The sequence below is a fragment of the Crocuta crocuta genome, unplaced genomic scaffold, assembly GCF_008692635.1.
Source record: "Crocuta crocuta isolate KB4526 unplaced genomic scaffold, BGI_CrCroc_1.0 scaffold884, whole genome shotgun sequence".
NCBI lineage: Eukaryota > Metazoa > Chordata > Mammalia > Carnivora > Hyaenidae > Crocuta > Crocuta crocuta.
In genome coordinates this window covers 2083443-2109845 of record NW_027529549.1, presented here as the reverse complement: position 1 = coordinate 2109845, position 26403 = coordinate 2083443, and the positions used below count along the sequence as shown (strand labels likewise).

The following is a 26403-nucleotide window of genomic DNA, read 5'->3' as shown; positions in this document are numbered from 1 at the left end:
GAGGGTGAGCAGAGAGAAGTGATCAGGCCACCCTCCAGCTGCAGGAGCTGATGCTAGAACTAGAAACTAGAACTAGAACTAGAAATCAAGCTATTTGCACCTCACAGTAGCCGTGCTGCCAGGGCCAGTGGGAGACCAGAGCAGTGGGAATACATAAAGAGGGTGGCGGGGTCACAGAAGGTGGCGATGAGCAAAGATGGGCTCATAAGAGCAGTAAACCATGAGGGAAGCAGGGCAGGAAACAGTGCAACGATGAAGATGAAAAGCTCAAGTAGGAAGAACCCCAGAGACCTATCCTGTGCCCATGGAAACAGTCAGAAATAGCTGGATGACACTTGGAGTGGGCCAACATTCAAGCCTTAACAATCTGTAGAGTGAAAGGAGTTGAAATTATATTTGTTGTCACTGGCTAATGCGGCCAGAGACAGTGGGGCTATTTACTCATATAACAGCCAAAAGCTTCTAGGAATTCAGGAGTGCTTTGAACTGAATTGGAGTCTTATTCACAACAACATCTATATTCATTTCGAAAACAGTAGTACAGAAACATGCAAAACATGGTTTTATTCAGGCTAAGATTGGCATGCAAACAGATTTACGGATTCACAACAATCCCATCCCTCCTCAACCCTGAACACCAGCGGTTCCAAGGTCCGTGCCATTTGGGGTAAACAAAAGTCCAAAGAGAGTGTGCTGATGCTATTTAGGAAGGAAGTGGCAGATCTCACTGAAGAAGTAGAAAACAAGCCCTCGATGCCCTTCATGATCTGCCCTGCTATGCATTCAGCTTCATCTCACAGCAGCGTCAGCGTGGCTTTCCTGGCTCTAGCCTCACTGGCCTACTTTTGATTCTCAGGGAGCACCCTTTCCTCTACTTCCTCAGGGTCTTGCAAGTGCTATTCCTTTTGCCTGGAACACTCTTCCTTATCCCCACTTTCACCTTTGCTTAGTATACTTAGAGACAGCCTCCACACCAGGAAATGTCATTTTATGTTCCAGTGGCATTATGGTGTAAGGAGAATGCCTTAGTCTGTAGGCCAGGTGAACTTGTTTCTAGTCCTCAATCAACCTCTATCTAACTGTGTATTTTGGGTTACTTTATCTCCTCTGAAAATTATTTGACGTGTTAGGAAAACAGCTAGAAATGTCACCTGTACCTAACCCAAAGAGCAGTCAGAGAATTCTAGGAGAAAACAGTTAAAAGTGCTTTGAAGAGCAGAAGGCACTATATTTGGAAACCTCCACAAGAATCTTTCTAGTCTCACCCCAAAGTTCCCTCTCAGGCTGTTCCTCACATGCTCGTTTCCTCTTCACAACAGGTGCCAGAGATTCAACTTGCTTTCCCCTCCTGTGATAACTGCCATTGACCAGGGGGAGAAACAGAAAAATGTTCACCTTTAGCCCAGAAGGCTGAACTATGGACTGCATAGTTCTGATAGGGATCAAATACAGACAAAAAATGATTGTTCCTTTTTTATTTTTTAAGTTTATTTATTTATTTTGAGAGAGACAGAGATAGTGCAAGTGGGGGAGGGGCAGAGAGATGGAGAAAGAGAGAATCCCAAGCAGGCTCCACACAGTCAGCACAGAGCCCAATGTGGGGCTTGAACCCATGAAGCTGTGAGATTATGCATGACCTGAGCTGAAACCAGCTCAGCTTTCATTGACTTCATTGACTGAGCCAGCCAGGTATTCCTCTTAGCTACATTGGGTCACATCACTGACTGTATATCTCACCAAAAGTTAATATCAAGCTGAATAATAAGCACCAGAGAAACCTTATGAAAGTAGTTTTTACCAGTAGAAATTCGAAGAAGACAGTTATGATCTAATACTCCCTGCACATCCCCTCCCCCTTGAGCACCAAGCAGATAAACAGCCAAAGTGCAGGTATCTCTGCCTCGGGCTACTTAAACCTACTAAGGTACACTATACAACGTCTCAAGAATTCTTTCTTGACCCTTGTGCTTGACAACCCACAACCCTGCCACTCACTCAATCCCTTGGAATCGTGTTTCTCCAAGGCTGGTTGCTCTCCCTACCCACGATCATATTTGATGACAGAAAGCATTGACTGCTAATTACCTCCAAGAAGCAAAAATAGCAAACTTGGTGTTACCAATCCCAGAGCTGTGGAAACATTTTATACTCTTCCCATCAAAGGTTCATTTCAAGTAACTGAAACCATCTTACATCTCTGTCTTCTAGCTCTCTTCTCAAAGGTGAAGCTCAACAAAACTTCCTTTTCCTTTTGACCCTGATGTTAGCACAATCCCTGAGAACTCTTCCTCCAGGATGTTCCTTTTCATAGACTGAGAATATCATTCGAGAAGAAAGGTCGTCCCTTTGTCTTAGGTACAGTTTGTAACCCGGAAGGCTCTAACCTGGGTCATTCCATGGAGGCTTGGCCCACATGGGAAAAACCTGAAAGAAGAGAGAAAATACACAGCTCATGTGCTGGCACTCCCCGTGCCAAAACCCCCATGCCCACTGCTAAATGAGCACATCGCTCTTTCCAGCTGATCCTAGCCCGAACTCAGAGTTCTACTCAGGCCAATGCTCCAGACAGCCTTCATCAATCAAGAGCTGGCAAGTGAGATAAAGCCAATTAGTTGTAAATACCAGTGAGGCAGAACCTTTCTCCCAAGGTTCAGTCTTAAAGTACTCGAGCAACCTTTTATATAAAGCCTTCTGTTGTGCCAGAATTGGAAAGTGGCCTTCACTCTGTAATTTATATGTACTCTGGCTCCCTTTGATGGTGTGCAGTTCAGATTGGAAGATTGCTCTAAGAAGAGATTATTAAATGGAGCAATTCTGTTTTGGGTGAAAATTTATAAGCTGAAATGGTCCTTATGAGGTGATTTTGTCCTTTCTCCAAGGCAATTCTCCACTTTATTTTCTATGTTTGCTGTTTAGGTACTAGGAACCAAGGTTTGCAGCCCATTGGAGGCCAACACAAATCCTTTCCTATATTTTTCTTTGCTGGTAGAATCAGATTTCACTTGGTATTTATAGGGCTTTATTTGCCCTTTTAGGCAATGTTTCCATTCTGATTATTTGGTGCTATGCTTTATCTGGTGTTGAATATTTTGAATATCACTCTGTAGTCATCCACCCTCTATATGGTCCTGTGCTCAGGGAAGTAGCCCCTCCTCACTGCTATGAGTGAATTGCAATTTTTCTAGCCAAAGTGACCTCGTTCCCTTTGCCATTGATTGGTTTAGGCATTCACATGTAGCCCCCTGTAGTAAGTCTAGTGGAATAGGTTCTGGGAAAATATCTTTAGTATTTAAAAGAGAAATCCAAAGGGCTTCACAATAAAGTTGGCAGATTAAATACATATATTCCCCATTGGCCCTTTCCAAATCCCCAGTAAAAAGACAGTAAATGAAAATTCCTTTAAGGCATAGATCTGTAAGAACAAAAAACTAAGAGAAGAAAGAAGATCAACAAAATTTTTAAAGCTAAAATTTTTAAATGTAGGAACTGACATAGCAGACCTAAGAAAGCTGAATCCTAAGCCATCAGTGCAGAAAGTTGGAAAAAAAAAACAATTTCACAGTAACACCCCAAAGTATCAGAAAGTGGAAATGCTAGCCATGGGGGAAAGACCAGGCTGAACACAAAAGGATTTTAAAAAATCTATTGAAGGAAAAAAAAAAAGATATCTGCAACCCCCCTCTGCACATCTTGTAATTTCCTCTCCCCACACTGAGAGGTCACATTGTAGAAGGCATCAGGGGATCTCTCACTTAAGGAACACTGAGCAAAGCTGAGGACACGCTGGCGTATTGAAAACAAGGAGACAGGGTGAAATCCTGCAGATTAAGATCCTCAGACCTCTTCCATAAATTGGATTAACCAAATGCTGGCGCTCAGAATTATTCCCTTCAGGCAGGAGACTGGAAGATTCTTCTTTGGATAATCTGTCCAACTAAGGGGGGAAAAATCAATGATCATGTTATCAAGGATTGCTCTAGTCAGCCTACGCAGCCTGATCGTGCAGCAGTGCAGTTCACAACTGACAATGCCCACACACATGCAAAGTGTTTCTAGTTAACTTTTCAGTGGTCTGTTCTTCAGTAAGATTAGGCTGCAAAACATCATCAGACATTTGAGGAAGGCTCTGATATGAAGGGCAGAGTCCAGGCAAATATCGAAAATCAATTCGGAAGACACAGCTATGATACAGGGAGAAAAGATTTCAAAGAACTATCCCTGATGTCCTCAGAGAGATAAAAGTGCATTTTGCATCTATACAATAAGAAAAGATGGGCTTTTGTTTGTTTGTCTTTTTTGTTTCATTTTTACCAAAGAGGCAAGGGAGAGAGTCAAAGAACAGGAAAGATCTCTTGAAAATTCAAAATAAGACAGATGAAAATTTTCAATAAAAAGGTAAGATAATAAAGCTAAGGAAATCCTCCTAAAAATAGAGCAAAAAGTAAAAAAAAAAAAAAAAAGATGGAGGAGGGGCAATACAGCAAAAAAGATCCAACATCCAAGTAATCAAATTTCTAGAAAAGAGAAAGAAAACCTATAGGGGTAGATATAATGAAAGAATTTTTTTAGAAAGTCCCAGTACTTAAGGTAATAAGTTTCCAGACCTAAGGGTTTTACTGAGTGCCAAAAGATACTTATAAAAAAGGTTCACACCAACCCACCAAGGCACATCATTATGAAATTTCAAAACACTGGAGACAAAGAGAGTCTATTATAAAGGTGAGGAACACCTCAATTACATACTAAGAATCAAGAATCAGAATGACACTTGACTTCTCTACAGTAACACAGGAAGCTGGGAAGTTGGAGAGTAATGCCAAGCCTCAGAGTGAAAATTACTTCCNGGTGAGGAACACCTCAATTACATACTAAGAATCAAGAATCAGAATGACACTTGACTTCTCTACAGTAACACAGGAAGCTGGGAAGTTGGAGAGTAATGCCGTCAAGCCTCAGAGTGAAAATTACTTCTGAACTATAATCTATACTTAGCCAAATTATCAATCAAATATTAGGATAAAATGAAGATGTTTTCAACTATCAATCTCTCCAAAAATTTGTTTCCCATGTACCCTTCCTCAGAAAGCCACCACAGAATTTACTCCACTGAAACAAGGGAATAAACCAAGAAAAGTAAAAACAGGAAATCTGGGAAGCAGGAGCTTCAACACAACAAATAGACCCAGCATGACAGAGGAGGCCTCAGGGTGCTTCCTGAGCAGCAAGTTCAGGGAGAAGTTGGTCCAAACTGGGACAGTTTAGAAGGCTCCAGGAGATGTATCTCTGAGAAAACAAGGGTGATAAAATAAGAAATGTGGAATGGAACTTGGAATGGATCTTGACAGTATCATGGAGTCATCCCTAAAACTACCCTGGTCTCCTGACTTTGTGCTGTATGAGATAATAAATGCTCCCCTACTTTAAATTGCTTTCACTTGAGGGGTGCCTGGGTGGCTCAGTCTGTTGTGTCTGACTCTTGATTTCGGTTCAGGTCATGATCTTACAGTTTGTAAGAAGGAGCCACACACAGGGCTCTGTGCTGACATCACAGAGCCTGCTTAGGATTCTCTCTCTCTCCCTCTGCCCCTTCCTTCCTCATTCACATGCTCTCTCTCTCTCTCTTAAAATAAATAAGTAAACCTTAAAAAAATGTAAAACAAGGGATGCCTGGGTGGCTTAGTCGGTTAAGCGTCCGACTTTCGCTTAGGTCATGATCTCGCGGTTCGTGGGTTTGAGCCCCGCGTCCGGCTCTGTGCTGACTGCCAGCTCAGAGCCTGGAGCCTGTTTCAGTCTGTGGCTCCCTCTCTCTCTGACCCTCCCCTGCTCACGCTGTCTCTCTCTCTCTCTCTCTCCCAGAAATAAATAAAACATTTAAAAAAAATGTAAAACAAAACTCCTACAGCATCATTCTTTAAGAAAAAAATATACAAATAAATAAATTGCTTTCACTTGAATTTTTTGCTCCTTGTGGCCAAAATCATCCAATTGATATGGAGACTCAAGCTTCTTCAAAAAGGAAAGGCTAGGTTGCTTGACACCAGTCTGAAAACCCATCACCAATTTATGTAGCTCCCTCATTAGTCACATGAACATTTTATTCGCTTTCTCTCTCCTGAATCTAGACAATCTTGTCTTCTGTCACCGCTTCCTCTGCTTACTCGCTTGTCTGTTCCTTTTTAAGCTAATGGCCAGTCACAACCCTTCTCTATTTCACGGCTGCTTTTCAACTTCTGTTCCCACTGTTAAAAATGCTATTGTCTAGTGATTTCTTGAGAGAGTACATAGGATAGGTCCAGCTTATATTTTAAGGCCAGACCACATGGTGTCTCTAATGTTTCTTATTGGTTCCCTGTGGTTACAATTCCCATCCCTGGTCCACCCAGTTGGTGTTGGGAGAGGAAGACAGGCACTGGGTTCATGGTGATATAAGACTGGCTCCCTAGACCTATCCACCATCTCACCAGAAGATTATTGAGGGTAGGAAGAAGACATGTCTTCTTAGAATGGGCTATGGAATAGATTGATTTAATTAATTTCAGATAACTGGTTGCCCTTTTGAAACATCAAAGAGAGAGAGAAAGAGAGAGAGAGAGAGAGAGAGAGAGAGAGAGAATACACAAACTCCTTTAATGGCCCATTCCTTCTATACTACCTCACAAGAAAGGCATTTTAAAGCCTAACCACATCTTCTTGCTACAATCCTTTTGTCTTGTGGCCTCATTGGAAATGAGATATGGCAGCTTCTCACCCCTTCTCTTGTATCCATTCTGGAAATATTATACCCCTGGGGTAGTCTCATCTCCAGGGAAAAGAGATCTCATTTCTTTACATTGTCATTTTAAGGACTAAAGAAAAAATACCCCATTCATCACATTTATAAAACATATCTCCACAAAATGAATGTGTTGATCAGTTTTTGTTCAACAGTAATGAAGATATTATGCAAATACCAAAGGCAGTATTTTAACTTATGGCATTTTTATTCATAGACTATGTGCGGGACTACAGTTTAAATATGCAAATCTTTTGTCCTTCCATTGATCACAAAATACAGAGTCATCTTCTGTGGGGAGCCAGAAATTCCTGATGAGTGATAGAATAATATGTAAGGTATGCATATAGACTCATAGTACATTATACACACACACAAAATATGCCTTTAAGTTCATATAAACTTTATGATAGCTTAATGCACGTATATCTTTCTAGATAATGTTATTCTACCTTATGTATATACATAGGGAAGCTTGAGTATGTTTGCATAAATAAATATCTTGGGAGAGGGAGAGAAGAAAGTGAAATCTTTAAAGATAGGTTTTAGTCTGTTCTAAAGGCATAGTAGCATTTTTTAAATGTTTATTTTTGAGAGACAGAGAGACAAAGCATGAACAAGAGAGGGACAGAGAGAGAGCAGAAACACAGAATCTGAAGCAGGCTCCAGGCTCTAAGCTGTCAGCACAGAGCCTGATGTGGGGCTCAAACTCACAGACCACAAGATCATGACCTAAGCCAAAGTCAGCTGCTTAACTGACTGAGCCACCCAGGCACCCCCATATTAGCATTATAATACACCTTAAATATATATTTTAATAAACCTTTAATGCTAACCCTGTGGCAGCCCAGCAAAAATATAATATTGGCCTAGTAGTGGGGCCACGGCTTAGCTAAGAATTTCATTAGAAGAGCTAGAAATGTTGTGCCAACTCTATTTTTTAAAATCTTAGATTCCTTTAGAGTAAATGAAAGGAAATTACTTCTGGAGAGTCTAATTTAAATGCTCTGGAGTGGAGCCCAGGCCAGGGACATACACTTTTTTAAGTTCTGTAGCTGAATTTACAGTCCAGCTAGGGCTGCGGGCCACTGGGGCTTGTTAGTGAGCTTCCAGGTCTACCCAGGAATTTTACTTCCAGAGAAGAGGTAACTGAATTACAATCCCATTAACAAATTTTTAAAAAAGCATAATGACTGGAACAGAAACTTTTTTTGAGAGATGCAACCACAATTCCTCACAAATGAGTTTTATAGAGTACCTTCTGTTCATGTGCATCTCTATGTGCACGTACACTAAATATCTAAGTTAACAGCAAGGATTGATGCAAGGAATATAATGTGCACTCCTTGCCCCGTCACGCCCTTCCTGACTATGGAGTCCACAAGTAAATCTGCAACAAACAAAGGAGGTAGGCATTTTCCAGCTCTGTTTTGTCATCTTTACTTAGTAATTTTTAAAAAAGGAATGGATGAATAAAAAGCACTGGAAACACGGTCTCCAACATCATAAATTCTCAGGGGCAGGAAGACGGGAGATCCTACTACTTCCTCTTTCTGAGCTTAGGTCATCGCTCAGAACATTATAATCCCCTCATCATCCTAGAGAAATTCAATCAGTGGCTTACTCATGCTGTTTCTAAGACCCTTTTGCTTCAGTAACTGCTTTCTCCCTGTCCTTTCTGCCTTCCAGTCTTACCTCCTCCCACTGACCTAGTCTGCTGTGGACATTGATGCCACTTGACAAATAATGCCTGTGCCCTGCCCCCCAATCTCCTATATAATGTGCCTTTCCATTTATATCTTTAGTATTGTCTCATCAGGTATCCCAGTTGAGTTCAGGCCTCCTCATTCAACTGTAAATATCTCTACAATTCCCATGAGGGGCCTGACCATATCAGCTGAAACCAGATAAAGATCAACTTACAAATGACAGGAACTATTTGTGTCCAAAAATGTTGGCTTGTATTGTCTTTAACCATTTCCTAAAGAATAGAGCTATACCTTAATTAATAATAAAAGTAAAATCTAGCATCTAACATTTCCTTTACTAAGCCTGGCACTCCAGGAAGTGCATAATATGTATTCTCTTCAGCATTCACATATTACTTATTTTTCAGGTAAGGAAATTGAGACTTAGAGAGGTCAAGGAACTTATTTAAGGTTATACCACTAGTAGATAACTGAATGAATTCAAGCAGAGATACATCGTCTAACTTAAAGACCCCCATGCTTCTTGATTATGTGCCTAAACTTAGTTTTGAAGGCCATCCATTCTCCCCTCTAATTTATCTTCTAGCCAAACTCCAGCCAAATTATCCTACTCCCTGTTCTCCCCAAACACCATCTGGAATTATGGCAAGGGAACAGTCTTTCACTAGAGTAAACTACAGAAACTTTCAGAGTTTTACTAGAAAACTCTAGAAGGATAGTATCCAGGTCAGAGGAGAATAAAATATCTGTCATAGGTATCTGCTCACCCTAATGTTTTTCTGCCAGAGGCCTTGTTTTGTTTTCAACCTTTTAAAAATATTTATTTATTTTTTTGAGAGAGAGACAGAGTATAAGCAGGGGAGGGGCAGAAAGAGAGGGAGACACAGAATCTGAAGCAGGCTCCAGGCTTTGAGCTGTCAGCACAGAACCCAGTGTGGGGCTCAAACTCATGGACCACAAGATCATGACCCAAGCTGAAGTCAGACGCTTAACTGAGACACCAGGCAGCCCAGCCTTGTTTTGTTTTCAAAAGGCTGTCAAGGGGTGCCTGGGTGGTTCAATCGGTTGAGCGGTTGAGTGTCTGACTTTGGTTCAGGCCGTGATCTTGTGACTTTGAGCCTTCATTGGGCTTTCTGCTGTCAGCACAGAGCCTGATTCAGATCCTCTGTCCCCTTCTCTCTCTGCCCCTTCCCAGCCCATTCTCTCTCTCTCTCTCTCTCTCGAAAACAAACATTTTTAAAAAGTCAGTCTGTTTCTTTATACCTCTTCTTTCTGCTTATACCAAGTCTACCCATCTCTCAAGATCATACTCATGCCCTCTGTGTATTTGCAGCCCATTTACCATCAGGTAAGGTAACTCCCCTTTTCCCATAATTTCTGGTTCCCCCAACTACACAAATGCATTTAGAAAGGGACCAGATGTGAGGTTATGAGTATCTGCTCTATGTGTACTATACTTGTGATGGAGAATAGCTTTATGTTAACAGGAAGATTTGGGAACCAGCAAAATATGGCAGTGGGTGAGGGAGTAGATTTAGCATAACCTTGGCCAAATGACTTCATTTCTGAGCCTCAGTTTCCATCGTCTTTCAAATGAAGAGGTTAGGTGAAATAAACTCAGTTCTTATTCCTCGCACAGTATTTAACTTCCATTGTCTGCAGCACTGTAGGTACTCAACTGGCAGTCCTGAACTGACTTACTAACTTTGAGTCTTGCAACAAAAAGAGGTATCGAAACCCTAATGACACATAGCTACTAATTGGCTTCAAGTTTTGCCAGAAGTGCAAAACTCAGTTGAAATTCTGATTTACCTTGGCTTAGTGATTTGATGTGAGAATAATCTTCACACCAAAACTTTACTCAATAATCCAAATCCAGGAGCACCTGGGTGGCTCAGTAGGTAGTTAAACATTTAACTTTGGCTCAAGTCATGATCTCATGGTTCATGGTCGTGGGTTCGAGCTCTGCATCAGGCTCTGTGCTGACAGCTCAGAGCCTGGAGCCTGCTTCAGATTCTGTGTCCCCCTCTCTCTTTGCCCCTCCCCTGCTCATGTTCATGCTCATGCTCATGCTCTGTCTCTCTCTCAAAAGTAAATTTAAATATTTTTAAAAATTTAAAAAAAAAAAAGACTCCAAATCCAGATAAGCTAAAGCTTTGTGAAGGTACTTTCGTTCCTCTCATTTACTCCTACAACTAGGTCCCTCTAGCTCTTGCCCCCACCACAACCCTAAAAGTGTTTCTGCAAAATCACCAATGACTTCCCAGTTGCCAAACACAGTGATGTCTTTTCAAACCCTGTCTTCTACTTGACATGCCATGGGGATTTCTGCCTCTTCCTTTCTTACTAAGCTCTCTCGGTCTGCATGACCCTTTTCTCTCCACCAATGCCTTATTTTTCCTTCTAATCTCCTTCATGAATTTTTTCTCATATTTTCCTGTAAATATTAGAGTTCCTGGGCTCAATCCTCAGTCCTTGTCTCAATCTATGCATTCTCCCTGAGCTATCTCACCTAAACTCCTAATTTCCTAAACAGAATTTCTCATCCTCAGCTCTCCTATATTTCAGATGTGTATATAACAAATACCTATACCAGAAATATCCCACAAATACCTTAAGGCCAATATATACAGAACTAAATCATTATATTTCATCCAAAAGATATATTCCAATTTCATTAATATACGTACATGCATATCAGGGTCCCTGGGTGGCTCTGTCGGTTAAGCACCCAGCTTTTAATTTTGGGTCTAGTCATGATCTCATGGTTTGTGAGTTAAAGCCCCAGATCAGGCTCTGTACTGACAGCACCCTCCCTCTCTCTCTCTCTCAAAAATAAACATTAAAAAATACATGTACATGCATATAAACTAATCATCTTCCCCATCACCGTGTTCTTTTTCTCCTTTTCTCTAGGTGATAGATGAATATAGGCAATCTAGGAAATAAACACAACCAAATTTTGGGAAACCTTATTTCAAGTTCCCACTATTTAAATACTTCAGCACCAAAGATTCTTCAAGTAATTATTTTACTTTATGTTTAAATTAACATATATAATTGCCTTTTTGCATACAGTTCTATGAGTTTTAACACATGTATGGATCTCTGCATCTACCTACCTCCACAATAAAAGTAGAAAATAGTTCCACATTTTGCTCCAAAACATTTTCCTTCTGTTATCCCTTTGTAGTGAGTCACTTTCCTTCTCCTTAGCCCTGGAAATAACTGACCTTTTCCTTGTCACTATAGTTCTGTTTTTTTATAGAATGACATATGAATAAAATTATATAGTATGTAAACTCTTGCTTCTTTAAATAGGTATAATGCCTTTTAGATCAATCCAAGTTATTTTGTGTACAAATAATTCATTCCTTTTATTGCTGAATAGTATTTTGGGTTTTTTTTAAATGTTTATTTATTTATTGGGAAGGAGAGAGAGACAAAGAGAGAGAGAGACAACAGAGGAGGGGCAGAGAGAGAGAGGGAGAAAGAGAAACCCAAGCAGGCTCCACACTGCTAGTGCAGAGCCTGATGAGGGGCTCAAGCTCACAAACCATGAGATCGTGAACTGAGCCGAAATCAAGAGTCAGATGCTTAAACAACTGAGCCACCCAGGCACCCCTGAATAGTATTTTGTTGTACAGATGCAATATTGTTTATATATTCGCACTTTGAAGGACATTTGGGTGTTTCCAGTTGTTGGTGATTATGAACAGAGCTTCTATAAATATTCATGGACAGATTTTTATGTGAACGTAAGTTCACATTTCTCTAGGGCAAATACCTAGGAATGGGATCGCTGGGCCATATGGTATATATATGCTTAACTTTGTAAGAAACCACCAAACTGCTGTCTGGAGTAGCTATTTTCTTTTGCTACCAACAATGTATTGAGTTCCAGTTGCTCTACACCCTCACCAGCACCAATCAATATATTTTTTAAAAATTTTACCTACTCTGATAGATGTGCAATAGTATCTCATTGTGGTCTTAGTCTGTATTTCCCAAATGGCTAATTAACTATTTATATGCATATTTCCTATCCTTCTGTAGAAATGATTTGAAAGATTTTAGTTCCTTTGTTTTCCCGCATCAATTTTAGAATGAACTTTTATATACCTTCAGATCTATTGGAATTTTTATTTGAATTGAGTAAAATCTAGACAAATTTGAGAATTAAATTTTTGCTATGCTGAGTCTCCCAATTCATATACACAGTGTTTTTTTTTTAAAAATTGTGTAGTTTTCTTATGAAGAGTCCTTTTTATATTCTAGATACACGCCCTTTGTTGGATATGTAATTCACAAATATTTTCTCCCAGTCTGTAGCTTGTCTTTTCTTTCTCCAAATAGTGTCTTTTGACAGAGCAAAAGGTTTTTATTTTGCTCAAATAGAATTCACCAGTATTTTATGGATTGTGCTTTTAGTATCACATCTAAGGACTCTTTGTCTAACCCCAAGTCATAAAGATTTTTCTGCCTTTTTTTCTTTAAAATGTCATAAATTTTATTATTTTTTAAAATTATTTTTATTTTTTTAGAGAGAAGGAGAACAGAGGAGAGAAGCAGAGGTGGGGAGAGAGAGAGAGAGAGAGAGAGAGAGTCTTAAGCAGACTCAGTTGGTTGAGTGTCTTACTCTTGATTTTGGCTCATGTCAGGTCCTAAGGTCATGGGATCGAGCCCCTCATTGGATGAGCCAAAATCAAGAGTAAGTCACTCAACTGAATGAGCCACCCAGGTGCCCCTCCATATAAATTTTAAAATCAGCTTATGTGTGTCTATAAAAATAAGAATGAGATTTGATCTGCAGATCAACATGGGGAGAGTTACATCTTTGCTATGCTGATTCTTTCAAACCATAAATAGTATATCTTTTCACTTATTTATGTCTTCTTTATTTTATTACTTATTTATCATTTATTTTTGTGGTTTTCAGCATAGACTCTGTTCATGTTTTTTTAGACTTATACCTACGTATTTATTTGGAACCAATGTAATTTTTAAAGTTTTGTTGATTGCTAGTATAAAGAAATACATTTGGTTCTTGTATGTTGACCTTGTACCCTGCAACCTCATTAAACTCACTAGTTTAAAAGCTCTGTCATGGATTCCTTGAGATTTTCTGCACAGATAATCATGTCATCTGAAAATATGTTTGACTTTTACTTCTTCGTCTTACTGTATTATATAGCCTGGAAAATCCAATACAATGTTGAGTGGTGAAAGTGGATATCCCTGCCTTTTCCCCAAATTTACGAAAAAAGCACTCAGTCTTTCACCATTAAATATGACGTTAGCTACGTGTCTTATAGATATCCTTTACAGGGTTAAGAAAATTTTCTTCTATTCTGAGTTTGTTGAGAGTCTTTCTCAAGAAACAATGTTGAATTTTGTCAAATACTTTTTCTGCATCAATTGATATAATTATGTGATTTTTTTTCTTTGTTACATTGTTAATATGATGGATTACAATTAACTGACTTTCCAGTATTGAACCAATCTCACATTTCCACACAATCTCCACTTGGTCATGGTGTATTATTTTATTTTGCATATTGAAATACACAATTCCTTAATATTTTATTGAGTTTTATTATATTTCTGGTCATGAGCCATATTTGGCTTATAGTGGTTTTTTGTTTTGTTTTTTTTTCTAGTGCTATCCTTGTCTTGGTTTGGTATTTGGGTAATGTTGGCTTAATAAATTGAGAATGTCCTTTCCTCTTCTAATTTCTGGAAGAGATTGTGTAGAATAAGTGTTAATTCTTCTTTAAATATTTGGTATAATTTGCCAATGCAACCATATGTGCCTAGAGATTGCTTTTTTGGAAACTTTTAATTGCAAATTCCATTTCTTTGTTACAGAATTATTTGAGTTATCTATTATATCTTGGGTGAGTTTTGGTAGTGTGTCATTTACAAGGAATTATTTTATTTCATCTGTTTTCAAATTTGTGTCAATAGAGTTGTTCTTAGTATTCCCTTAATATCTTTTTAATGTCTGTGGGATTTGTAGTGATATCCCCTCTTTCATTCCTAATATTGGTAATTTATGGCTTATCTCTTTTTTCTTTGTCAGTATGACTAAAGGCTAATCAATATTATTAACCTCAAACAATCAGCTTCTGTTTTCACTGATTTTCTCCATTTTCTTTTTCATTTCATTGGTCTCTATTGTTATCTTTATTATTTCCTTCTTTATACTTGTTTTGGGTTTGTTTTATTCCTATTTTTCCAGTTTTTCTTTTTTAAAAATTAATTTTTTTTATTCTGAGAGAGAGAGAGAGATAAAGAGAGTGCACGCAAGAGAGGGAGAAGGGTGGAGGGAGAGAGAGCAAGAATATTAAGCCGGCTCCATTCTCAGCACAGAGCCCCAAGCAGGGCTTGTTCCCATAACCCTGGGATTGTGACCTGAGCCAAAACCAAGAGTCGGGTGCTTAACCAACTGAGCGACCCAGGCACCCCTCGTTTTTCTTTTTTTAATGGAAGCTTAGGTTATTGATTTGAGACCTCTCTTCTTTTCTTAGAAAAGCATCTAATTCTATGGATTTTTAAAAATTTTTATGGAAAAGTCTGTGTGGTAGAAAAATACTCAGACCTGGCAGGAGGATGCATAAAATTTAATTTGAATATAGACAATAATTAATGAATCCATCACCCCATTTCAGAGAGGGGAACAAATGATTCCATGCCAACTCTCCAAATGGTTCGCTGCAGAATTAATCACAGGGTAATAACAGGCAAGAGCTCCCAGGGAGCAAAAAATGGACAAAGCATCCTCTGCAACAGAGCAGAAGCCTCTTCGGCAAGTCTCTTGATCTTTTTTACTGAAAGGCACTCTGACAGCTTTATGCATTTTCCTCAGTCACACGTACACCTACTTTTATGCTTCTTCTGCTTGGAAACACCAATATACATTGTGAAAGTATCCACGCAGTGTTGTTTATAATATATTCAATTGCACCCTACATGATTCACTCAGTAAATATTGATAGATATTTCTGGTGTGACTGAGGGAAATTCATTTAAGCTCTATATTTTAATTAACTTAGGGGTGAACACAGTATATACAGATGAGATCTACATCAATCAGTAACCACTATCATTTATCTAAAACATACTGTGTGCCAGACATTGCATGTGCTGTATACTTTATATACACTTAATCCTTATCATCATCCTGTAAGGTATAGAAAATTTGGAGGATGGTTTCATAGGAAGAATATAGGTTGTGGAAACAGAAAGCAAATTTGAATCTCTGCTCTCTTTCTCAACATGACTTAAGCCAGTTTTTTAAATTCCCTGAACTTAGGGTTTTTGTGTGTTTTTTTTAAATTAAAAATGGGGATAAGTTGTTGTGAGGATTAAATGTGATAATATATGAAAAGGGCTTTGTTGGGTAGGGAAAGTAGGGGGGGTTGACATCTAAGATTTTGGCTTCTAACCCAATATCAGCACATATTAGCTATGAGAACTTCTGCAAATTACTTACCCTCTCTGAGTTTTGATCTCATATAAAATAGGGCATAGATATATGATAGATGAAGGCAGACAGATCATCTTCCCCTTCACCACCATGAAACCTCTCCTGTAGGTGTCTCCTTCTCAATGCCAGCAATTCGGTCCATTCTCTCGGTTGCTCAGATCAAACCATTCGGGGGTAATTTTTGAGTCTCCCTGTAACTCCCTGTAACCACCCTTGCCACCCATCCTACCCCCTCAGCTGCACCTACAGTCTCTTCTCCTATGTGTTTCCTGCACCTGCTCTACTCCAGGTCCACCAGCCTCCATGCCGTTCTGGGAACTCTCCAGGTTCTCTTCCACCTGAGTGACCTTATACTTTCCATTCTCTCCACTTGGAATGTTCTTTAGCCAAATAGCTTGAAGCCTTCCTACATCACTTCCTTTAAGTCTTTTCCCAAATTTCATCTTAGCAAAGCCTTCCCTCCCCACTACATTTAAAAGCTCCAACAGCCCTCCAACTCTCCATGTAGTACTCTACCCCCTTATCCTACTTACCTTTCTCTGTAACAGTGATATGTTGTACTTCTCTACTTTTTAGTGTTGCTCTCTGTTCCTCCAACACACACTCTCACACACACCCAGACATGAGAACTCCATGAGAGAAGGTATTTTTGGTTGTTTTGTTCATTGTTGCATCCCCGATTCTAGAATGGGATCTAGCACATGGTATTCTCTCTCACCTTCTCTTGCTCTTCTGCTCTGCCTTATTCTTCTCTACTCTCTCTTATCCTCTCCTCTCTCCCCTCCTCTTCCCTCCCTCTCTATTCCTTCTCCTCTCCTCTCTCCCTCCCTAAAATATGTATGTAGTATACACATCATGACAGAATTTCTGGATTGATGGAACCTAGAGAAAGTGGTATAAAGCTGATCTTAGTTTCCTTAGTCTATTAGAAACAACCCCCCCCCCCTTCATTGGGAGAGAACATAGGGTTAGTGGTTTATGTAATATGTGTGTACCAGCACCTATCATGTATCAGGTACTACTTTAAGATAAATAAGAAATAATCCGAGTCCTCAGCTCTCTGTCTAGTTTGAGAAAGGATCAAGTAAACATGTAAGAAATAAGAGAAAGGTATCCACAAAAAAAATATTTTACTTAGTGAGGAGGGAACTGTGAGAGGTTTAAAAATAGGTCTGATGTGGTCAAGACAAACCGGCAATAACACTCAATTAGAAGACTAATGGCACAGTGTGTTTGGTGCAGAAGTTTTGATCCATCTAGGAGGTTGATCAAGATGATTCAAGTGTTCCTTTGACAATGAGTCATCCATAATCTCATGACTGCTTTTGCCTGTGTTTGTGGTTATGAAATGATCCTCACACTACAATTCCTAATATTAGAAGATTCTGTTCCAACCAGTACAAATTGTTAGGCCAGGGAGTGGGTGTTTATAGTATGGCTTATTTGCTCTCCAGTGGGCCAGGGTTACAGTGAACTCAGCATTTACTGAATAAGAAACACATACTAGAACCTTCACTAATATGCTGAATGGGACTAAACAAGAGGTGCTTGGGGGCACATTCAGAGGAACTCAAAGAGCTAGATGGAGGAATGGAGAAGGTGAATAGTAATAGCTGAAGTGTTCCTGTATTATGAAAACAAAATTGCCCTTCTGAGTAAACATTTAGCAAACTGGCAGATTCATAACTCTAGCATGCAGAGGGCTGACCACACCAATAGCAATGGCAAAAAGAAGCCTTGAGGACATACCTCCAATTTCTAAACTTTATTTCATTAGTGGAAACTTTGGAGTGCCGCTTCATGCCCTGGAAGTCTGACTGTGTAAGGTCGAGGGTGGAAACTTAGACACAAAGAGACATCTGGAGGAAAACACCATGCGTTCTTTAAAGGAGCTATTTGGGGGGCACCTGGGTGGCTCAGTCAGAGATGTGTCTGACTCTAGCTCAGGTCATGATCTCATGGTCATGGGATCAAGCACTGAGCCAGGCTCTGCGCTGGGCATGGAGTTTGCTTAGGATTCTCTGTGTCCCTCTGCCCCTCGCCTACTCACACAGTTACATGCTCTCTCTTTGTCTCTGTCTCTCTCAAAAACAAACAAAAAAACAAATAAACAAGCAAGCAAGCTTTTTGGGAATTTGGTGGTAACATTATGGGATTTGGTGATGTCACATATGCTATCTCATCTAATCCTCACAGCATCCCTGAGAAATATGTGCTCTCACTTTCTTTATTTGATAAAATAGAAAACTGGGACTCAGAGAGATTAAGTGACTTTCCCCAGAGGCAGAAACAGGACTTGAATTTTCTTCTTTTCACTCCCAATCCTATACTCATCTTCTCCTACTTGCTGTAATGGGATTCTGGAAAACTGGAAAGTTCTGGTCTAGAGCAGTGTTTCTCAACTTTGGTTGCATTTGAAAGCACTTGGAGATATCTAAAAACTGTGATGTCTGGTTGCCAACACTAGAAATTCTGACTTAATTGGTCTGGGCATAATCTGAACAATGGGGTTTTTTGTTAGTTAGTTTGTTTCAAGTAATCTCTACACCCAACATGGGGCTTGAACTCATACCCCTGAGATCAAGAGTTACATGCTCTACTGACTAAACCAGCCAGGCACCCCTGGACAATGGGTTTTTTTAAGGCTCCCCAGTGATTCTTCAGAATTCTTAATTCCGAATTGAGAACAACTATGGGGAAAATTACTTTAAGTTACAGATTCTCTGAGCTCCAACCTAGGCTTATTGAATTAGAGTCCCAGAGGTGAGTTGGGGTAATTGTGTTATTTTATAACCTTCTCAGGTTATTCTAGTAAGTAACCAGATTTGGGGACTACTGGGTTGAATAATACCTGAACATCCAGGTATCAGTCCTTCCTTTGTCCTTGTTCATGTTCTAATAGGGAACTGATTTATCATCACAGCATCTCTGTTGTCTCTTCATCCTAAAATGAGGCTGTTGATACTTATTCCATCAATCACTTTGGAATGTTCAAAGGAAAAGTTATGAATGTTTTAAAAGTTGGAACACATCCAATACTTGTAAAGCATTATTATTATTGCTCCCCACTGGTGTCCCTGGCTTTTGTCTCTAAAACTGACTGCCTTCTGAACAAGCCACTTCAGTTGGAGAAGGACTCTAGTCTTCCCTTCCTTTTCTCTCTTGTGCCCTCTTTACAACTCACAAGGAGGCAACGGGTGGCTGAGAAAAAGGGCCACTGCAGATTCTCTTTCCCATCAGAGGAAATAATACAGAGAGGAAGCTTGCTCCAGTGAAGGGAAATGGAGACACAAGGGATTGTATAGCCCCAACTGCAAGCACTTGTCAAAGATACAAATGTAACTAAAAGACTGAAACATTAGCCAATATGCTTTCCCAGCACTCCAATTCAGAAATGAGACTGCCTATTACCAATAACATCCCATCCAATCAGGAGTGTGCAGCTTCTCCACCCTGGCAATGCCAGGGCTTTCTGCATCTAACTCTATGACGGGAACATTAAGAGTGACTGGGAGGGGGAAGAGATACACCGAGGAAGAGAACACGTTATACAGATGCTTTCCCAGTGCAGATCCGACCTCTAGTTCCAACAGTTCATACTCCCCACATTTTCAGGGGGATGATACAAGGGGACTGATGGCCTTCTTAGAGTTTTGATCCCTGTCAACCCTAGGGAAGACTGCAAATTACTAATGCCTGGGGTCCACTCCTACAGATTGTGACTTAAATGTTTTCAGGCAGCATCACGTAGTAATCTCCAGGGAGACTGCAATGGGAAGTCAGTGTTGAGACTCCAAGGAGAAAGTGATGACAGAGTAAGAGGGGCCACTCTGTATCCACTAGCCCTTACTCTTCCCTAACAGTTCTTCTGTAGTCTTGCTCCCAACCCACTGCCATCCTGACCTTGATGGAGGATCCATCCTCCCTTAAAGCTCTGCGTCAAGTGTCTCAAGTCATGGGAATGATTCAGCCGTGATTTTTTTAAAGACTTGCTAAATTTTGAGGGAGAACCAAAATAAAATGACCAAGAAAACACAAGAAATAAATAAGGTTATATGTGAAAATCTTTGACCGTAAGCTCTCAACTGTAGCACTTACTGGCAGCCTGTTCCCACCAAAAACCTGATGACCACAGCAATCCACTAGCCTATCATTGCCGAGAGAGTCAATCCCAGATGTAAATGGGTTTTTCAACTTGTGTGCCTGAGTGTGCACGCAGGTGCGCGCGCGCGCACACACACACACACACACACACACGGAATGCTAGGATAGAAAATACATATACGAGACCATTTTATTTCAAGCTATCCCTCAGAAAAGAAAGAATTGTTATATATTCCGATTCTTACACAGCCTTTTCTATTATTGGGCTCTCTGATAATTGTTGCAGTTTAAATAACAATGTTCTACTTAAGATAGACCCATTAGCTGAATCATTGCTAATTTGAGGTGCCTAATTTGTAGAGGTTACCTGACAAAACCATTGAATAGAAGGCAAGTAAATTTAACAAAAATTAGTAATTATTCCTAGGAATACACCCTCACAAATTCAATTGTTTTAAGAAAATGTCTTTTAAAGATTTGAATGTGGCCAATGATACACACTCAAAACATGCTATGCCTCAAACTAGTCAGGAGATAAGTGCTCTAGAAAGCTGTTAGAGGCCCATAAAGCAATCCCAGTAATGAGGAAAACACTGATGCCTTTCTCATAAAGTGTGAGCAGGGAAAAAAACTTGAGAAATTTGAGTTCAAGAAAGGAGTAGTACTTCTAAATATATAGATTTTTCTAATGTATGTCATTATGAATACCTATGTTCATTTAAATTTATAAGTTAAATATTATAAATAAGCATTTTACTATTTCACGCATGTCCAAAGTTGATATATATATGCACCCCCAAATACTTTAATTAAATTTTTTTTTATTTTGAGAGAGAGAGAGGAAAAAAAAAAAGGATAGAGAGAGTGTATGTGCGAGAGAGAATCTTAAGCAGGCTCCCATCCTCAGCATGGAGCTTGATGGGCGGCTCGATCCCACGACCCTGGGATCATGACCTGAGCTGAAATCAAAAGTCACTCAACTGACTGATCCACCCAGGCACCCATGAGCCCCCACATCTTTTAAAAAAGCCCTTTTCATGGTGGGGAGACTGGGTGGCTCAGTTGGTTAAGCATCTGACTCTTGATTTCGGCTCAGGATGTGATCTCACAGGTTATGAGTTCAAGCCCCGTGTCAGGCTCCATGCTGTCAGCACAGAGCCTGGTTGGATTCTCTCTCTGCTCCTCCTTCTCTCTCTCTCTCTCTCTCTCTCTCTCAAAGTAAATAAATAAACATTAAAAAAAAATCTTTTCTATGGGAAAATGAAGGAATCACCCATGAGCAAGCATGAACAGGAGAAGAGTTGATTCTCACAATATTTTTAGAGCCTTAAATATCTCATAGGCATGTGACTTCCTAAAGTGAGAAACGAATATAACATGGTACACTTCCCATTCTTATTTGACCCTGGAAACATAATCTACATGAGACTATAATTCTACATAATACATATTGGGAAACACTGCTCTTGCCCAAAAGGATCCAACCCACCTCAAAAACACCATTAGCAGCTTCCTTTCCTTTGATATCCGAGTTGAATACCTCCATGAGTGAGTGCTATCTTACCCACCCACCCACCACACTGAAGTCATCTCCTGGTAAGCTAGCACATTTAGTCCAAGAGAAACTTATTTTACTTTGTTCTTCTCTGGGTCCTGCCACTCATTGGGGTTCCAACCTTATTGAATGATTGACGTGACAAATGAGTTCACTGTTCAGGTGTGATCCTAACCCCTAAAATAGAGAATGCTCTGGTCATTTTCAAACCCAACAGTATGATAGTGTCTTACCATACAACATTCAAACCATCCACCCCAAAATATACACCAAGTAACAGGGAATCAAGCAGCACTTTCCATTTGCTAGGCAATGTACTAGTACACAATGATGAGTAATGATGTGAATTGTAACTACAATGGTGTGAGTGAAACTTGGGTTGTGATACTGATGAGAGAAAGAATATAATGATTATCAGTGATATTAATGACCATATGTGGAGTCTCTACTATGTGGTAAGGTCTATACTAAGCTCTTAACATATACTGCTCACCACAATGGTGCGCACGAGATTGGTACTGTTATCTCCATTTTATAACTAATGAAACTAGGGATTAAAGTCAAAATAACTTGCCCCAAATCACATAACTAGTAAGTGACCCTGTCCAATTACTTAGCCTATTATGACACTGAATTTCTCAACCATTAATTCTTCAGAGTTTATCCTAAGATATTTGAGGTCAAGGCAGTCTAGCTCCACATTCCAGAGTTACATGCTGAACTCTAAGTGAATGGCCTTTATACAGTAGCTCCAGCTGGTGGCAGACCAAAGGAAATAAAATGGATTTATAAAAGGCCTACCTAATATTAAGCCAGAACTTCAAAAAGTCCAATAATTGACTAGAAATGTTTTCTGTAAACATTTTTATATATTTTTAAAACTAATTGTTCTATTATATTTGTTAACTTTTCAATGAAAAAAATCCTGGGAATTATTTCCCCAAGGAGGACCTATTGGCATGGTAGGAAAAAAAGCTGTCCTAGGTCTGAAACTCAGTCTCCACATGATTTTGGGTAAGATATCTAAGCACTTCCTGTCTAAAAAATGGAGATAATTATATCTTCCTTTTTAGATCCATTATAATATAAATATAAATCAGATAATGTCATTTGTAAAGGCAGGCATATAGTATTTGTCCAGCAAATTCGAGTTTCGGGCTTCTCTGAAAAAACAATTGTAAAGGGTCCATCTGCCCCTCTGCCCTTTAGCTTCTTGGTTTGGGTACCATTGGCAAGTTTCCACTAGGGAGTGATCACACTGTGCTCAGAGTAGTATTTTATTTTCAAGAAGCTCAGACTTGGCTGAAAAAGTTAACACTACCTATAAAGGAGTTCTAAATCCTCCCTGGGCCTCACCTTGGGCAATGAGGAAACAACTTTCCTGCCTGTGAAAAGGCAGATATATGCACTTATATAACTTCAGTGATGAAAACTGCAGACCACAGGATAGTCTACACTTCTTAGTGCATTTTGGTTAGTGTGCATGCTGGTAGTTCCCCCAGCCACCAGGAAATTTTTCTATCCAGAGAATCCTTTAATTCAAAGAACAATTATGGGTACTATTTATATATTCCATTAAAGCCATATAACGCAACTTGAGGTCTCTGATAGAAGTCACAATTATACATCTTCATACAAGGGCATATGCAGGAACGCTAATATTTTATTTTCTTTTTATATCTTGATTACAAATCATTAATAAAATATTTGGATTAACATTTTACAAATTATATATATGTATACATTTTAAATATAATTAAATATTTACTACTTTGCAGATGGAGGGACACCGCTTTTAAAAAAAAATCAGGGGCACCTATGTGGCACAGTCAGTTAAGCATCCAACTTCAGCTCAGGTCATGATCTCACGGTTCATGGGTTTAAGCCCCCTTGTGCTGACAGTTCAGAGCCCGGAGTCCGCTTCAGATTCTGTGTCTTTGTCTCTCTCTGGCCCTTCCCTGCTCACACTCTGTCTCTCTAGGTCTCTCTCTCCAAAATAAATGAACATTAAAAAAAATTTTTTTTTTAAATCAGACAGTAGAGTTTGTCAATGTGGGGGATGTGACTATAATTTTAGAAAGGTTAAATGTTTCAAAATGAAAATGCTGTAAACAGGAACAGATAGCACAGGTATGTTTACATCCTGCTGATGAAACCAACTCACTGGTTTCAATTACTTATCAATAAAATAAGGAAAATTTTATATATATATTGAGTTGATACAAAGATTAAATAAAATGACCTGTGTAAAGAGCCTAGCAGGAGACCTAGCACAACGTAGGCACTCACTAAATATTAGTTCTTTTTGCTTTTTCCTGTATAAAGATGGGCTTCCCAAGCAGATTCTCATTGCACAGAAATGGTTTAAATATTCTTTGGGGACAGAGAAAGCAGCTTTTAGCAGGCAGCTTTAAACCCTCAGAAACCTAGAGTGAACACTAACCAAAAATAAAATAAATTAAGAGTCAGTGTGAAAATTATAAACATAGACATATTCAGTTATTTTTCGTAAAGCTTGTAGAAAACATTTAAAATATGTAAATGAAAAAGAAGGAGGTGAGGAGCTGTCACAACTCAGACAACAGTTCTGTGGCTTTGAAGAGTTTGTGCTCATCTTTATGCCTTGGTCTATCCACCTTCCTCACAGGGATCAAATAGAGAAAACAAAGAATATAGAAAAAGGCTTAACGTTCTTCCCCTCAAAGCTCATCTTTATGACATAAAAGCAGCTATTTGTAAGGCAATGCTTAGAATATATATTAGAATGTGATATAATTAGAATGAACTACGTTCTCTTGTCCTCTGTTTATTGAAAAGCAAGGGGAAATCACATTATGAGTGGTGGCCATTTGGATGGAAATGCCTGATTACCGAAAGACTTAAAATGTTGCCTTTTATTCCACAGCACTGGCTGCCAAATTCAACCTAAATCTCAATGAAAAGAATATAAATAACTTACATAATAATTGAATGACTACTCAAAATAATTTTTTCTTATATTTATTCATTTTCAGTCATTTTCTTCGGATTTGGAACTGGGTCTTCAACTCACCAAGACCAACAGTTTTCCTTGAAACACAAGGTAGGATGGGGTGCCTGGGTAGCTCAGTCAGTTAAGCGTCTGACTTTGGCTCAGGTCATGATCTCACAGTTTGTGGGTTCAAGCCCCGTGTTGGGCTCTGTGTTGACAGCTAGCTCATAGCCTGGAGCATGCTTCAGATTCTTTATCTCCTTCTCTCTCTGACCCTCCCCTGCTCACGCTGTGTCTCTCTCTCTTAGAAATAAAATAAAACATAAAAAAAAAAAAAAAAGAAAGAAACACAAGGTAGGCTATCCCATGTTGGGTGGCTAGCTAACAAAAAACAGTAAGGAAATGATGTTACCCATAGCCTACATTTGTGGAAATAAAGCACTTTTATAGCCATGATCTTATTTGTCAGTAATTCAGACGTGGCACGGCAGGTCTTTCTTATTATCCCCATTTTATTTATATGGAAAGGACATCAGTTCTTTTATAGGGATGGGGCAGTATATAATAAATGCACGTTTTTAGCCAGGTGGGAAGTGGCTAATATATGGCAGCAGTGGTGTCTACCTACATGCTACTTCCATGGGTTCCTTGGCTCCAGCCTGGTATGTTTCGCAGCTAGTTACTAGAATATAAGCAATGTAATTCATTCTGGCACCATTTAAACTGTAAATTTGGCTCAGGTACAAGGACAAAGGAGAATGTGCCACCAATCTGATTTATTTGGGTGAATATAAAAGCAAATTACCCAAAGCTTAAAAAAAAAAAAAACCCACAACTGAAATGGGCTCTTTCTTACCCCACCCTTAGGGAGTGTTGGCTAGAAGAACTCACCTATTGTGTTAGAGGGGAAAAACAGAGTGGGGCAACCCAAAGTCAAAATCAACAACCTTTGTGAATTGGAGCCATGGACTCTTTGCCTAAAGGGGAAGAGGGAGGAACCAAGTTTCCACCCTCTTAATGCAGAAATGACAACAATTGTTGATAGAAAAAGGAAAATCTTTTCCTTTCCTCCCTCCCCAGGAAAAGCATCATTAAATAACAACACAAGGATGCACTCCAACCCCCCATGTCCTAATTAGAAAGCAAAAATGACATGCTTTAGAAAAAACAAAAATGCATGTTTCAGATACAAAATAACAACAAAGTAGAGTGTCTCCAACCTTGGGTATAATGTGATTACATGCAGTAATTAACAACGAATTTGTAACCAGTTCTGCTGGCTCTGTTCAGATGCCAAGGATGGGAGTCCAGTGGATCATCAGTTACGGGTGTAGATCACTAATCTAAAGGCTCTGAAACTTTTGGGTGATGAATGATGGATTTCAAATGGTTGCAGTGACTTGAAGGAAAAGAATAAGGCTTTTGAGACTGAAAAACAGCCAGACACCTGGGTTGCTTCCTGAGTGCCAAATGTCATCCCCCTGGTCCATAGACTTCTCTGGGACAGAATCAAACTCAAGACCAGCATATGCAGCACAGCGGAGACCTAGCCCAGCACTTAACTCTCTGCCAGCCTGAGATTAGCCCTGAGGACATCTGTCCCAGCCAGGAAAGGAGGAGTGCCAGAAAGTCTGAATTCAGCCTGCCGTCCTGTGTTTGCTGGGACTTGCAGCATTGGTATCGACACAGAGAATTTTGATGTTGGATGGCAAATTCCTGTACACTTGGCTTTGAATAAGGCCAGCAGAAAGATCCCCTTAATGAAGGATTTGGATGATAGATTACGGTCCCATGGTGATCAAA

The 26403-nt window shown here is 39.5% G+C and overlaps 1 long non-coding RNA gene across 1 annotated transcript in view; it reads right to left on the bottom strand.

Annotated features, from left to right (window-relative positions):
* LOC144229394 (uncharacterized) overlaps window positions 1-16586 on the bottom strand; it is a 44090-nt gene extending 27504 nt beyond the window's left edge. Inside the window, exon 1 of the long non-coding RNA XR_013334480.1 lies at window positions 16504-16586. This is a non-coding gene — a long non-coding RNA (uncharacterized LOC144229394). The remainder of the gene's footprint in view (window positions 1-16503) is intronic.
* Between the last annotated feature and the right edge of the window lie 9817 nt (window positions 16587-26403).